The sequence below is a fragment of the Hetaerina americana genome, unplaced genomic scaffold (assembly GCF_022747635.1).
Source record: "Hetaerina americana unplaced genomic scaffold, ioHetAmer1.1.p SCAF_7, whole genome shotgun sequence".
Lineage (NCBI taxonomy): Eukaryota > Metazoa > Arthropoda > Insecta > Odonata > Calopterygidae > Hetaerina > Hetaerina americana.
In genome coordinates this window covers 33,778,381-33,794,216 of record NW_027287316.1, presented here as the reverse complement: position 1 = coordinate 33,794,216, position 15,836 = coordinate 33,778,381, and the positions used below count along the sequence as shown (strand labels likewise).

General features: G+C 40.6%; 1 non-coding gene across 1 annotated transcript; it reads left to right on the top strand.

Moving 5' to 3' along the window:
• The first annotated feature begins 2,253 nt into the window (after window positions 1-2,253).
• Window positions 2,254-2,337, top strand: TRNAL-UAA (transfer RNA leucine (anticodon UAA)). The gene has a single exon. It is a non-coding gene; the product is annotated as a tRNA-Leu (tRNA).
• The last annotated feature ends 13,499 nt before the right edge of the window (window positions 2,338-15,836 follow it).

Here is a 15,836-nt window from a genome sequence, read left to right as displayed (position 1 = left end):
AATAAATTTTCTCAAATCAAGAGGGGATCCTCTAGGAGCTTATCCGAGTCCTAAATGATAATTGACTTGGAACTACTCTAAAATGTTTACCATAAAATCACACTGAATGGTGCATGTAAAGAAACAGCTCTCTGTACGTTGTTTCTAATTTATTTTATTGAAAACCACTCCAATAAGCCGTGTTTCTTTACGGCCGAGGAGCACAGAGCTCCATAATGTGCACCCAAAATGTCGGGACTTATCCAATTTGTAGCCCGAAAAGTTTACTGCAGTTGTCGCGGAGCATTCATAATGTTTTGAATAAACATCGTAAACTCTTTAGAGTTCAAGTTTTAGGAAGACTCTTCGTTGTCAAGTTCTTGCAGGTGCGTTATTTTATCAGATTTTATTATAATCTTTATTTTATCGTCAGATGGGCATTCCTGGGCAGGAGAGTGATTCAGGGATGCCCAATATCACCTATTCTTATCAATGATTGTATATACAAAGATATTGGTAATGGTACGAGAGGCATGGCCAGGGTTGAAGGTAGTGGTGAAAGTAGGTGGGGAATCCATCATATCAAATTTGCGGATGATGAAACTTTAGTTAGTCACCTAAAGGGTGAAAATCATTGGTAAGAAAATTAGAGAATGAATTCGATAGTGTGGGATGAGAAGCAATGTTTAAAAGAAAGGCGAAGAGGTTTTTGAAACGGAAGAAGCCTTGGTGAAAATAGGAGAGAAAAATCTGTAATGGGTGGAACAGTTTTCCCATCTCATCAGTTTTGGATCAAGATGGCATAAGTATCAGGGACTTAATAAAGGGAATGTTAATGGAAGGGAATTTGAGCAATAGTTTTACGAAAAAATATCAGTAAATATGTTAATATGGAGCCGGGTTTGCTTTTGAAATGTGGGTGTGAAGGAGAATGAAAAAGTACAATGCACGAAAAGGAAATTAACCGAAGGAATCTAGACATGGTGGAGAAGGATAGAGGATTGTCAGGATAAATCTAAATGAGTAAAAATAAAGTCGGTAGAGCATTATAATTGGTGATGGAATATTGATGACTGTGATAGGAATGAGAACGTTCAGCAAACAAAGGAGGAGTAGAAATAGATAGGCATTTTGGACGAGAAGGAAGGAGGGAGGAAATATGCGAAATTGAAGAGGAGCTTAGCGAAGTACCGGATGTCAGGTTGTGGCCTGTTAGACGAAGCTAAGAAATGTGGCGTAATTAAATTGGGGACCAATGAAAACCTACCTGAAACGGTAGACTACCGAAATAATATACAATTTCCAGGCATCTGTACAACCGTAAGCAGCACCGTCCATAGGCAGGTGGATTCGAGGACCTAGAGGAAGAGAATTGAGTATTAGGTATAATTTCAGAAACATCAAGTTGTGGTGACATGGTATTAGGCCTAAAAACGTTCTTCCTGCTCACTACATGCTACTGGATCTCTCAAAATAGAGGCCGTGATCTGGAGTAAAACAATATTGGTTTCCATAAACACCTATACACTTATCTACTTATGCGCTTACTTATATACTAAGTTATAACTTACTCATACTCGTAACTTATCTCCTTAGGCGCCATCTAAGACTGATCTATTGCCAATATTTTCAATTTCATAATTTTTAGTGTAGTTATTTTTTATCATCCTATTATATTACTCAATTATTTTTATTACATAATGCCCACCATTCCTTATGCTTTCCCGCGTTCAGTGCGCCCTGAGTTGGTTTCTTATAATCCACATATAACAGTCGGTGTAATCATACATTTAAAATAATTGATCACCGCCTCATTGTCTACGCCTTGAGCGTAAGGAGGAAGTCTCTTGTACCTTAAGGACAGCCAATATAAATTTATTAGTGCGTTCTATTCTCCCTGTCTAAATGACTATAGGCCTCAATCCAAATTTTAAGCCATTTATGTTTAAAAGTAAAATGAGCGGAGTAGTGGGTAATTTAGCATAGAGCCTTGGCTTGAATTCAATGCTAGTTAGCACGGAAGAATTTAGTAAAAGAGAGAGTTTTATTTCGTAAACTATATCCAGGCTTGTGCTACCAGGCTGGTGCTAAAGGAAAAGTGAGTGTTAGCTATTGAAGTCTTGTCATATGTCATCATGCGAAGTTGGTTAAAGGTATTAACCAAAAATCGTTGCACATGGGTATATTTATTGATCCATTCCATTGGGAATAAATATCATTCCAGCAATCCATTCCTACACAGTTGTAGTGGGGCCATGTCAACTCCGGTTTAAAGTCAGGTTGGCCGAGCGGTCTAAGGCGCCAGACTTAAGTTCTGGTTCCCATAGGGGAGCGTGGGTTCGAACCCCACACCTGACAAAAATTTTTGGATTCAAGGTAGAAATAGTTATATTGAGCAATAATGTAAGGTTTAATAGACAAATGGTTGATACCCACATTTTTATGCGGCTATTTTTTCATTTAGTTCCATTCTCCAACGTTCGAAGAATTCACATACGTGCACCCCATTGCCACATAGAAGGCCAAACAATAATAGGCTCATAGTTATTAGGGGAGGGATTGTCGCTAAAGGGTAATATATCATTACTAATTGACCAAGGTAATAAGGCAATGGAAATTTTGAGGACATTTTTTGAGGCAATGATTGATGCGTAATGAGGGCAATGCATAGATGATTGCCGTAGTAGTGAGCATGTTTTGCTGTGAACGTTTCTGTTGCTAAGAAAATGATTATGGTTTTAGTATCTGTTAATCAACATGCTAGTCGGTCTGAGAGCCTGGGACTAGGAGATGGTGGCATAGGTCGAAATATAACCTTAAAGATTGGGTTTAAGCTTGTTGAAAGATAATGAGGCGTCAAGCCAGCGGGGCCACGGGAGGGGGTATGAAGGAAAAAAATTCCAAGAGTTCTCTAGATTTTGTGGGGTGTTTCAGACCAATTACTCGACATTTTTCTTCGTCATCATTTCGTTTCACGCAAAACTAAAATATGGGTCTCATTTTGGGGGTAACACTCGGTTTCTTACTGGCGCTCTATTATTATCAGTAATCTACCGGTTAAGGCAGATTTTGAATGGACACAAGCTACCAAACGGTACAGCGACAATTCCCTTGTCTTTCCCAACAAAGCACAGCCCGACATCCAACCTTACAATAGGCCCCTCTTCATTTCTGCATACTTGTACTTCCCTCTTTCATTCCGTCCAGCATCCCAATCCTTTTCCTGCATCTTCCTCGCTTGCCTAACCTTCTCCACTCTATCACAGTTTTCAACAACGCATTGCCTATCAGGACGCACTAATAAAATTAAATGGGACAGGCTTCACTTTGTGGACATTAAGATCATGCATATTAAAACGCTAATACAGAAGTGCTTTTCTACAGGTATTGATTGATGGTACAACGCGTTTCACCTTCGTAACCGATTAACATTTAGAAATAATTATTTATATATAAATTTCGGCATGGTGCATATGTTAAAAATAGCTTGGTTGCAATTTATGGATTGAAAGGTTGAGCAAACGAGTGATGACTGAGTGAAAAAACGTCGAGGTGGGTTAGACAGTGTTGCCCAAGATGGCGGTAGGGAGGACATAAAGTAATATGTAATTCGGGGGGACCATCTAGGGAGAGTGTTCGGGGGAGGGGGGAGCTGGAGGAGGGGTAGTTGTTTGCGTAACGTTAGTTTTTCTGAAAGTAGTGGGGAAGGGTGAGGAAATGATTTTTCTTTGGACGCGTTGACGTTTGGATTCTCTAAAAACATAACTATTTCCATCTATTCCAGCGCATCCACCTTCTATCCCTTCTGTAACAGGTGTAGGATTCTAGGTGTATATCATTAATTAGGTAATCTTCCGGGTAAGGCACGTTTTGGATAGACACAGCTACCAAATAAATATTTTGTTTCTCCTAACAAAACACAACCGAACATCCTACTCTACATATACTTCTTCATCTCTATGTACTTCCTTCTTCCCTTCATCCCATGCAATTCTATTCCTGTCCTTTTCTCGTTTGCCTATCATTCTCCGCTCTAATGCATTATTCAACATCCCACTGCCGATCAATACGCCCTTCATCCATTTTCCCTGCCTCCTTAGGATTTCTCCCAACAATGCCCTCTCCTCGCTCACCATACCATATAGCACTTCCGCATTTGTTTTCCTTTCGGTCCATTTCACCTCCATCTTCCCCTGAAACCATATTTCAAAAGCCTCCAATCTACGTCCATCCTCCAGCTTCAGTGACCATGTTTCCGAACCGTACATGTTCGTATTTTCTTCCTCCCACATTTTCCTAGACCTTTTAGCAGTTCCGCGGGAATGTTATCCACCCCCACGGCCTTATTTAATTTCATCCCCCTTAATGCCCTTTCTATATCATCGTCGAGTATGCCTGGGCCTAGGCTATCTTCCTCTACGTCCTGTTCATTTCCTATGTCTAACCTTGATGGCCTACGGTCTTTACCATACAGTTCTTCTATATGTTCCTTCTTTCTCTCTTCGATATTTTCTGTTTCAACTATTATCTGACCCGTCTTATCTCTAACTGTTAGTACAGATGTTCCGTTCTTACTTCCCGATAGTGATTTAACTTTGCTGTATACCGCACCAATTTCACCCTTCTTCAGCAAAATTTCCATATCCTCGCAATTATTTAACTCTTTGTACTTTCATCTGCCTAGCTCTGTGTTTAAATTCATCCATTTCCTTCATCTATCTTTGCAATCATCTCATCCGTTATCCATGGTTCCCTTGTACTTTTCCCAATTTTGGTTCCTATAGTTTCATTTGCGGTTTTCCATATCCCTTTTTTGATACTCCTTCCTTGTCAATCCATTTAATGCTTCTAAATTCCATTTCCTTACCCGCCGGCCCTGCCTTATTTTTTTGTAACGGACGATTACACTTCATTAGAACCAAATAGTGGTCAGAGTCCGCATCCGCTTCCGGGAAGCTATGCAAATTGATCACACTGTTGTTAAACCTGTGCCTAACCAGAATACGAGTATAATCTAACTGATACCTTTCCGAGTCACCTGGAATTTTCCATGTATACCTACGCCTATTGTGGTGTCTAAACCAAGAGTTGGTGTTGACTAACCCCTATCTCCTGCAGACCTCAACTGCTTTCTCCCCGCGGTCATTCCACACACCTAAACCATAGTTCCCCACCTCATCACATCTCTTCCTTCGCCTACCGTCGCATTCCATTCCCCCATCACTATCAAATGTTTCCCTGCAGAACCACAAACGATTTTGTCCGCTAACTGATCGTATATCCTCTCGACCTCTTCCTCCTTACGATTACTTGGTGACATGTGTACCTGAACAATGACCAAGTTCGTCGGTTCTGCTTTTACCTCTACTAGTAATATTCTGTTGCTTGTTCTATGTTAACTACGCTTCTTACTACCTCTTTATTCAATATTATTGCAACCCCTCGTTGGCTCTCGTCCCGACTGCTGTATATTATTCAATAACTATCACTCAAGTAATCCCCGCTATCCTTACATCTCACCTCACATAAACCTAAATAATTATATTCTCTCATTTTTCTGTCCTCAACATTGTCCTTACATTCCAAGTTCCTGTTCTTATTTGGTCAATTTTCTCTGCGACTTCTGTCCTGCTGCTGTCGGATATCCTTTGAAAGGGTTCCTTGAGATAACGGCCGTGGAAGCCTTGCCTCTCCCGCTGCAGGGCACGACACACCGATTGGCCGACGGACCGATGACGGCCGATTAGGCCGAGTCCCGTAGTTGCCCGGACTCATATTCTCTATATTGTCCATCTTCATATTCTTGGGAATAATAATTGAGGTGGTTTCACGTTGTCTTCCTCAATGGTGATGTTAACGTGATACCATCACTCAATAGCCGCCCCACAGAGGGATGTTGAAGACTGTAATAGAGGGGAGAATGTTGGGCAGATGAGGAAAGGGCAGGAACAGGATAGGGATGTATAAAGCGAACGGTTACTACGGCCGTATGAATATAATGGGAAAAGTCAACCCCAGCCGTACTCTTATAAATGGGCAAAGGATGGGTGAGGAAAATTAGAGAAGATATATGCAGTAAATCAATAAAAATTATAAAAATAACTGAAAATAAAAATAAAATAAATATAAGAAAGGATAGGGATGTTGGACGGGATGAAGGAAGTGCTCATAGATGAAGAGGGACCTGATGTGGAGTAGGTAGCTGGATTTTGTTTAGTTAGAACTCACAAATTAGTTGTGTTCATCCAAAAACCTACCTTAACCGGTAGATTACCTTAAAATAATAATAATTTATATTATATATATATATACATAATAAAAAACATGTAAAATCAGATGTGACTACATTTTTCAGCTGCCTTTCCTTTTGAGATGAAATAAGACATTTCAAGCATTCGTTGAAAAATGTCGTCACGTCTGATTTTATATTTTATTGGACTTTATAAAAAGATCGTTAGGTAAGTTGAGCCGTCTCACAGAAGATAAAAGATGACGTGGGAAGTTTTTGACGTCGCTTTGAGACAATCTTTCCCAGTGCAACCGCACTTGGGACTATTTGTGATAGTGATCAATCGCAAACAGAGAAGGTCTCACGTGGTGGACAGGCTCATGCCCGTCGAGTAGGAACGACTTCTCTTTCAAATCTTTTTCTGGGTCATTCAAAGCACACGACATCCAGGATGAACATCCTCGGACTTCGATCCAACTTACTTACTTTAGAATGGAGCACGATATAGTCTGATCCAACAATCAGAATTACTTGAAAGGAAAACTGAACTCATGAGCAAGCACCCGAGAATGTGTCAATATTGGTTACATTGAAAATGTTTTCGCAATGGTATTTACAGACTTCAAATTTATCCATACCTTCAAAGCGAATGTATAGAGTAACTGTACGACGGTTGCATCGTAATTTTTTGTTATTGTCATCAGGCAGTTGTCGTGATGGAGTTATTATATTGACAATCTTCGATTCATCTTCTCACACCGCGAGGTTTGAACTTATTGTTGTTCAATGCAACTATTTCAGAGCGTAAAAATCATTCGCCTTGACTGGGATTCGAACCCAGATCCCTCAATATCCGGTCGAGTGCTTTAGCCACTTAAGCTACCGAGGCGTCCTCTTAAACTCTGAAATTGTTGTTCATTTAATGCTCGTGTAAAAATGAAATAGGCTTAGGGATTGTCGGCAAATATCGGATATTATTTTTCCCCTTCGCAGTGTCAAATAAAGATTTGTGATATCTCGAGGTTTGGACATTTGACGAGAATATTACTCTACTTACTAATGCTTTAATATAATGCCATGTCACGTAATCGCGGGAGCTAGGATGAGCACGCGGTTTTCTAGAACAATTTCATTTACTTGGAGAGGCCTATCCTCAGCTATGGGTAATTATACGTGGCTCGTAGATGGTGGTGCTCAAGGGTGCGCTGGGAATACTGCCTATACCATTCAACTTTTTACTCCGAGAGCAGTATTAGGAGCCATAACTTAAATGAACTTGCTCTAATTTTGATTTCCTTTTTTATTCTTACATAATTTAAAGTAATAATAATGGAGTGTACTCTGTAGTAGTCTTGGACTAATCTAGTCAAGTCCAGAACGAAGGGAAAGTATTGTTCCTTCCATCCCGGATTTAAAAAACAAATGAGACACTTGCTTAACAAAACCATACCGTGACGTATTCATAGCCGTAACTTTGTTAGCCACATCTATACCTGCTTCCCTGCCGTGAGGCGAATCATCTGGGTACTCGCGCACCTGAAATGCACTCGGGTTTCAAGGAATCATATATCTGGCGTCGGACTTTGGATCTGTTGACCGCGTTCGTTGTCGAGTTACTCCAGTCCAATCTCTTTGGAGTAACTCACAAGCACTCGTGACTCAAGAGATTCCTCCCGTTCTCCCCTCAGGCTCTCGTATGTGCAAACACACTTCTACGATATCAATCTTTACCGGCTGCGTCCACTTAAAATGGCCTCTTTGACGTTACGCCATTTTGTTTGCGTTGGGTATGGCTCGAGACTTTTAACTGGCGGTTTCTCAATCATTTGTGTGCCCGGGATGGACGGGGCAAGTGGGAGGATGGATATGATTAAGACTTCGAGAATCCAAGTAACGATCGTGTCGTCCGGGGGAAAATATTGGTAATATCATTCAAAAGATTTCTTCGCGAGTTTATTTTTCGGAAATATCTGGTATATCTGAAGACATTCAAGAGAATCCAGTGGACAAGGCACACATATTTTTCATTCCTACCAAAAACACTTCTAAAACTGATAATATTTCTTTAATGTATGACAAGTAAGTTAATGGATAACACGTACAATTCGGACAGCGTGATCCATATGAAGATATCGATGATTTGTTTTAATTTCATTTTTGTTCTACAAAATGGGGCGATTTAAAGGTGAATCATATCTTTTCTATCGCATTTACAGTGATACATTTCAGTTCATCATAGATTAGTGTAGATCCTAAAATGTAAACAAAATCTGCTCAATATTAGCTAAAAATGGTAATGCTCCAAATGTTTCGTCTCTCAAGCTCATGTTCCGTGCGCATTAATCAATGCACTAATTAATACTCACGAATGTTACACAGATGGTATGCCATAATGCATATCTGTATAACAACCCTTGCCTGGTGGGATTCTATAAAATCTGGAATAACTCTTGAAACGGATAAAAGCAACATATTTGTGATTGACAAGTATTTCCCATTAAAATATTTTGTGCTCTACGTAAAGTTTTTTCACTAGATAAAATATGGATAAACATGCTTACTAAAGCTATTTCAGTCTTTTCTACTAAATGATGATTTGTTTTATCTCTGGAAGTGAATGTTCCACCCACTTAAACCATGGACATTATTAACTCCCATAATTGAACATACTTATAAGCAGTTATGACTATAAGTATATAAAGGACCATACTGATGAACAAAAAACACTTACTAAATGGTGGCAACCAAAAATAATATTAAAAGATACCTAAAACGCAAGTATGTGGGTATGGAACTATTTTTAAATTCAGATTTTCAAAATATTATCGTCAAGAATGAAAACGTATCCAAGGCAATTTACTTATACTGACGGCGTAGAATAATTCTCAACTTCGTCGATTTACCTGCCTGATTTACCTGGTAGGGAAATATTGCTACAATGGTTCTTAACCTCTAGTGCCATTGCACAATGTGGAGTCTTCTCGGATGCGAGAGAGACTTTCTGTACTTTTTTCAGGGAATCAATACTAGAGGCAAATTTAGTGCATACGCGGTAGTGAAACAACATATACTTTGCCTTGTCATTTAAGGCTCATTGGATCACCAATAAAAAAGAATAATTGCATGAAAAATTAGTGTCGGGGAAGTACAAAAGACCATATGAAGATGGTGCCATATACTGGTATAGTGGCGCGTTTTCACGCTAGGGGTCGTAGTCGATTGTTTGACGTCACCCTCTCTCCTGGTGTGGCATGGTAGTCCAAGAGGCGGTGTACGCTATGTTCGACTTCCACGAAATCAAGCCAAGAAACTGCTTCACCAAGTCCCCTCGTCACTTCTCCACCTCCTGATCCAACGACGACCTCCCGTTCTTGGACTTGGAGAAGAGGATCATGAAGAACTACAACTGGACCTCCCGCGCACCCCTCTCCGGCATCCTCCGTAGGATCTTGGCTGCCATCCTCCCGAAGTCGTTCCAGTCATCCTATCCCTTTCCGGCTTCTCCCTCGACGTCAGCCACCACCGCGACGCCAGGGAGTGTCGTCATCGTGGACGTACTGCTCACTTCTGGGGACTTCACGCAATTGCTACATCTGTCTAAGGACACCCGAACGTGTTGATTCGGTTTACTTTCCTCAGGAGAATCAAATTCGTAGACGATTCTGGGGATCGCGGAGGGTGGTATCGGCTCCTCCCAGCTCTCCTCTGTCTGGTGCTGACTCTCCCCTCTAGTTTCGACGATTCGGCACAGAGGTTCCTCTTTATCCCGCGCCGTCATTAGCTCCACTTCATCCCCTTCCTTACCGATCGCGAACGCCTCCGTCTCGGGCAATTCGTGCTGGAAAGTAAGAAGCACCATGTGCGGGAGATGGAGGATCAGTAAAATTTTTTTAAAACATTGCTGCATTTACTCCTTATTATCTAACGGTAAAAAAGGTATAGAGCAGGACATACTGAAGAAGGACATATTTTGAGCGGAAGCACAAGGAAATTCACCAAATACATACACACTGAAACAACAGGTAAATTACCTAGGAATGGTTGAATGAAAAAGTTGTGGTTCCCAAAGCATGCAAGGTGAAATAAATGGGATGCACGGCATTATGGATACACAATTGGCAATTAGAATTAAACTTTAAAAACGTCATAGCGATGCATTTTTGGAAAAAGATCAATTCCCTCACGAACGCCTACAGCATCGGGAACACCGAAATGGAATGTGTAGACCCGATTAAATACCTAGGCGTTACCCTCACTCACGATCTCTCCTGAGTGAAACACATACGAGAATATGAGGATATGCTACAAAAATTAGGATTTATTAGAAGATTACTGGGTAAATGTGATGAAAAGTTCAAAGAGAAATGTTATCTTTCGCTGGTTAGGCCTCATTTAGTATGTGCTGCTAGTATATGGGATCCTCGCAGTCAGCATAGAGGAGCTATATTTGATATTTAGTTATTTTTCAGTACCTTGAAAGCCACCGCTAGGGTGTGAATACACAACAGACTAATTTTGACCCGAATATGACCCTACCGCGGTCGGACCATTTCATCTGAACCCTCGTCGTACATGGAAAAAATGACATCTTAAATCTATCTATAGTATTCTAAACTTAATCTTTCTAATTTTACTTACACGATCTATCCCACCCGACTACAATGGGGGTAATGTTACATTTTCAACTTCACGGCCAAAGAGACATCCATCCAAATTATGCAGGAGATTTAATCTGTAATTTAACCTTCACTCAGTGAGTGATTCCCAGCCTAGCTCCTCTAATATTTTGGATAAGCTACTAAGTTTGTCATAAAAACGTTTTAAAAATCTAGCGCCTCTACGCTTCTCGCGATTCAATTCGGCAATCTCGTAATGGCAGCATATTCCAAATGAGGCCTAACCAGCGAAAGATAACATTTCTCTTTGACATTTTCATCACATTTACCCAGTACTATTCTAATAAATCCTAATTTTTGTTAGCTTGTCCAAATATTCCCCGCATGTGCTTATCCCAGGAGAGGTCGTGGGTGGGGATAACGCCTGGGTATTTCATCGAGTCTACACATTCCATTTCGGTGTTCCCGATTCAGTAGGTGTTCGGGATGGAATTGCTCTGTTTCCAAAAATTCATCACTCCGTACCTTTTTAAATTAATTCTAATTGCCAAGTGTCGCACCAGCGTTGTATAGGTGATCTGCTAAAGCTTCTTTATCCTCCGGATTACAGATACCTCTGTTAACTACTGCATCGTCGGCAAATAAACGTATTTTACTAGTGATTACGGAGTCAATGTCGTTAACGCAAAGTAGGATTAATCAGCGATAGCACCTCCCTGGGGAAAACCTGAAGCAACTTTTATTGATTTGACCTTTCTCCATCTATGACAACTCTTTTTGCTCGACCATTCGAAAAGTCTTTAATCCGATCTAGCATACTACCTTGATCAAAAATTTCCCGGAATTTATTCAGAAAATTAAAAATACAAGTTTATTCATCTAAATCTATATTGTCCCCTTCAAAGTAATCCCCATCGACTGCAACACACTTATGCCAGCGCTTGATCCAATCCTCGAAACATTTTTTATATTCGGTTTTCGGTATGTCCATCAGTGCTTCCTGCGATTTTTCCATTACTTCCTCTCGGCTGCTAAAACGCGTTCCCCGTAATGGTTTTTTAACTCGATTGAACAGAAAGAAGTCACAGGGAGCCAAATCAGGTGAATTCGGAGGCTGTTGGATGGTATTTGTTGCATTTTTCGTCAAAAAATTACGAATAATGATAGCACTGTGCGACGGTGCGTTATCATGGTGCAAAATCCACGAGTTTTCTGCCCACATTTCTGGTCTCTTTCGGCGAATTGCTTCACGCAAACGTCTCATAACGCCCAAATAATACTCTTTGTTTACTGTCTGGCCTTCTGGGAAAAATTCATGATGCACTACACCGTTGTAATCCATGAAAACCGTCAGCATTGCCTTCTTTTTTGACTGAAAACGACGTGGTTTTTTTGGTCTCGGCTCATTTGGTGAACGCCATTCACTTGCCTGATGTCTGGATTGCGTGTCGTACTCATAAACCCACGTCTCGTCTCCAGTAATGATCCTTTTGATGAATGTGGGATCGGATTCAGCCTCGCAAATCATGTCTTTTGCGACGTCAACACGGTCTCTTTTTTGCATGAAATTGAGGTCTTTTGGCACCAACTTTGCTGCTACACGACGGAAACCCAAATCATTAACCACAATGTCTTGGGCGGATCCATAGGCAATGTTCAAGTCCTCCGCTATTTCTCTGATGGTTAATTTGCGGTTATTGACCAACATTTCTTTTACTTTATCAATTTTTTCACCGACTTTCGATGTCGATGGTCTGCCACTGCGTTCATCATCTTCGATTGACTCACGACCACTTCTGAACCGCTCGTGCCACTGGTAAACGACCGTTTTTTTTAGAGAATCGTTGCCGAAACACTTTTCCAACATTTCCAACGTCCGTGCGCCACTAAATCCGTTTTTTACGCAAAATTTAATACAAGTTCGTTGTTGCAAATTTAAATCCATTTCTGCAATTGTAAAAAATCGCCAACACACACAGAGATAGATGTACTCTTGGCTACGTAACTTTTGCAAATGTCAAGTTATGACACTAAGATTTAAAGGGAATATCAACAACAGATGTACCAATTTAACAAAAAAACAGAACTCAAATCGGAACGATGGGAGCGCCACACGGTGGTTATTCCGGGAACTTTTTGATCAAGGTAGTATTTTTATCAATTCCATGTGCTTATAGCTTTGTAAGTAGTGTACTGCGAGGTACTATGTCGAAGGTTTTCTGAAAATTTAGAAAAACCGCGTTCACTGGAACATTGGTAAAACATTGCTATGGCAAACTTAGCAGTGTATCCCAAACATTAGCGGACCTAAGCTGGGAATCACCCACGGAGCGAAGGTTAAGTTACAGATTGAATCTCTTCAGCAATGATGTTGAAAATTTATCACCACCCTCATCGTACTACGGTAGGCGAGATGTGAATAAAATTGGAGAGATTAAGTGTAGAACTGATAGAGTTAAAAAGCCATTTTTTCATGAATGATAAGGGATCAGTATAACATTGTCCAATCGCGGTGGGGGTAAAAATATTCGAGTCAAAATTAGTCTGGTGTGTATTCACCCTCCGCCTCACACCCTAGCGGTGGCTCGCAGAATTCTCAAAATAAATAAAGACGTCATGGAAGGTATGAAAACTTGGAGATGGGAGAAACTGTATGGAACAGTTTCATATTAGAATGAAAAACTATAGCTTTGCCATTCCACGGTATTTTTTGTAGATATGACACAGGCTTCGAAGCCCAACGGCATAACTGAAGTTGGACGTCATTGTGAGTAATGTTTTTCTAAAGACGGCTTAATGCGCCAATGCCATTATAGTGATGAAATCACTTCTAGAAATCCAGAGAAGAATATAGAATGCAATCAGGATTTATTTGCGTTTTTTGTATTTAGAAAACGCGTTTTGAAGAGTTTCTTGAGAAAAACTAATGAATATAATGAAGCAAATAGGAATATATATTGGAGTGGAGTCTAATCCGCAATCTGTGTCTCAGACTACTCAGGTGCGAATGGGGGATGGAGGATCCGGATGGATAGTGTTAGGAAGAGCATGGCGGGATTGCCCATTACCACCTGTGTGTACGTACAAGTAAAGGAATTGAATAAAGAGGCATGGGAAGAACTGGAAATAGAAATGATAGTCTGTGGGGAATTAAAAAAAAGCGGATAGCTAAGCTATAGTCTCTCAGTCAGCCATCGGTTGGCAAGCATTACTGAGTGAATTGAAAATTCTGTGCGATAGATATGGGATGAGAGTCAATGTTTATAAAACAAAGGTAATGCGATTTTCCCGAAAGACAATGGCTATGGTAAACGTTAATATATGGCGGCAAAAAATAGAGCATGTGGAACAGTTTACGTGTCAAGGAAGAATTTTCGGGCCGAACCAGTCAATATTGTTGGGGAATTTGGAGATGAATTGCGTTAGGCAAAGAAGCTTTCACAAGGAGGTGAGCATTGTTGACCGGGACGTTGAGTAAGGCTGTTAAGAAAAGGCTCGTAAAACTTTAATGTGTAACGTAATTATCTACTGCGCGGAAACATGGTCATCTGAGTAGGATGATAGACATAGATTGGAGACGTTTAAATGTGGAGCTGGATAGAGAAGGTTAAGTGCACGGAAAGGAAAACAAATGAGGAAGAGCTGCGTATGGTAGGGGACAGAGGGGGTTGTTGGGAGAAATCATGAGGCAGGAAATATGGATGCAAAGCATATTGATTAGCAGTGGGATGTATAATAATGTGGTATAGGGGAAAATGTTAGACAAGCGATGAAGGGGAGGGAATAGAATAGGGATGCCGAACGGAATGAAGGGAAGAAGATATAATGTGGAGATGAAAGGAGGTTTTTTTTATTCTTTGATTGCTGGTCGTGTTTTCTTAGGAGTATTAAGGGAATGTATTGTTGTATCGTTGTACCGTGGTGTATGAGGTAGAAAAATTCTCGGAATAGAATAGAAATAAACAGCTTACCTCAGTGAAACTTTTTATTTTTCAATGTTGCCTCCCTGTACAATAATGCCCTTTGTCCAGCGATGTTCCAATGCCTTCACCCCATCTCGAAAATTAGATTCTTTCAGGCCTGCTAGATATTCGCCTACTTCATTTGTTAGTTATTTGTTTGAAGGGAATCCTCGTTCACCCAGTAAACTTTTAAGTTTAGGGAAGAGATGGGAATCTAATGGAGCCAAGTTAGGCCATTAAGGCGGGTGTGGTAACAATTCATATCTTCGTTCACGTATTTTTCCATGGCAACGACACTCGTGTTTGGGCGTGCATTGTCTTGACGTAAGATGATTTTCTTCCTTATCAAATTTGACCATTTTTAGTGTATCTTTTGTTGCAGTTGGTCCAGAAGGTTGGTGTAGCATTTTCTAGTAATTGTCTGACCAGTGGGAAGATAATCGATCAGCAGAATCTCTTTCGAATCCCAGAAAACTGGAGCATCACCTTTTCGGCCGACGTATTGCCTTTCCACTCTTTGGTGGTGGTAAATCAATCTGTTTCCACTGCTTTGACTGTTCTTATGTCTTTAGGGGACCCAAATTTTATCAGTAGCCACCAATCGGTGCAGAAAATCTAGTTGGTTGCTCTTAAAACGGGTCAAACATTGTTCTGAAATCACCATTCTGATGCGATTGTGACCCTGTGTCAGTAGTCGCGGAACCCATCTTGCAGATAATTTTCTCATATTAAATTCCAACGTTAAAATGTAACACGCCCGTTCAAATGACATCCCTATAGCTTCAGCGATTTCTCGCACTTTCAGTCGGCGATCCTCCATGATTATTTGATGCACTTTTGCAATTATTTCTGGGACAGTGGCAAGTTTTGACCGACCACTACGCGGATGATCATCAGCTAAGCTGTCCCGACCAAACTTAAACTCGCTTGTCCACTAGGCAACAGCTGGGTATGAATGAGCAGAGTCCCTTAGAGTGTTCTTTAAGTCGGCATGAATTTCCTTTGTTTCATACCTTCCTTTACGAAGTATTTACTCACTGTTCGAATCTC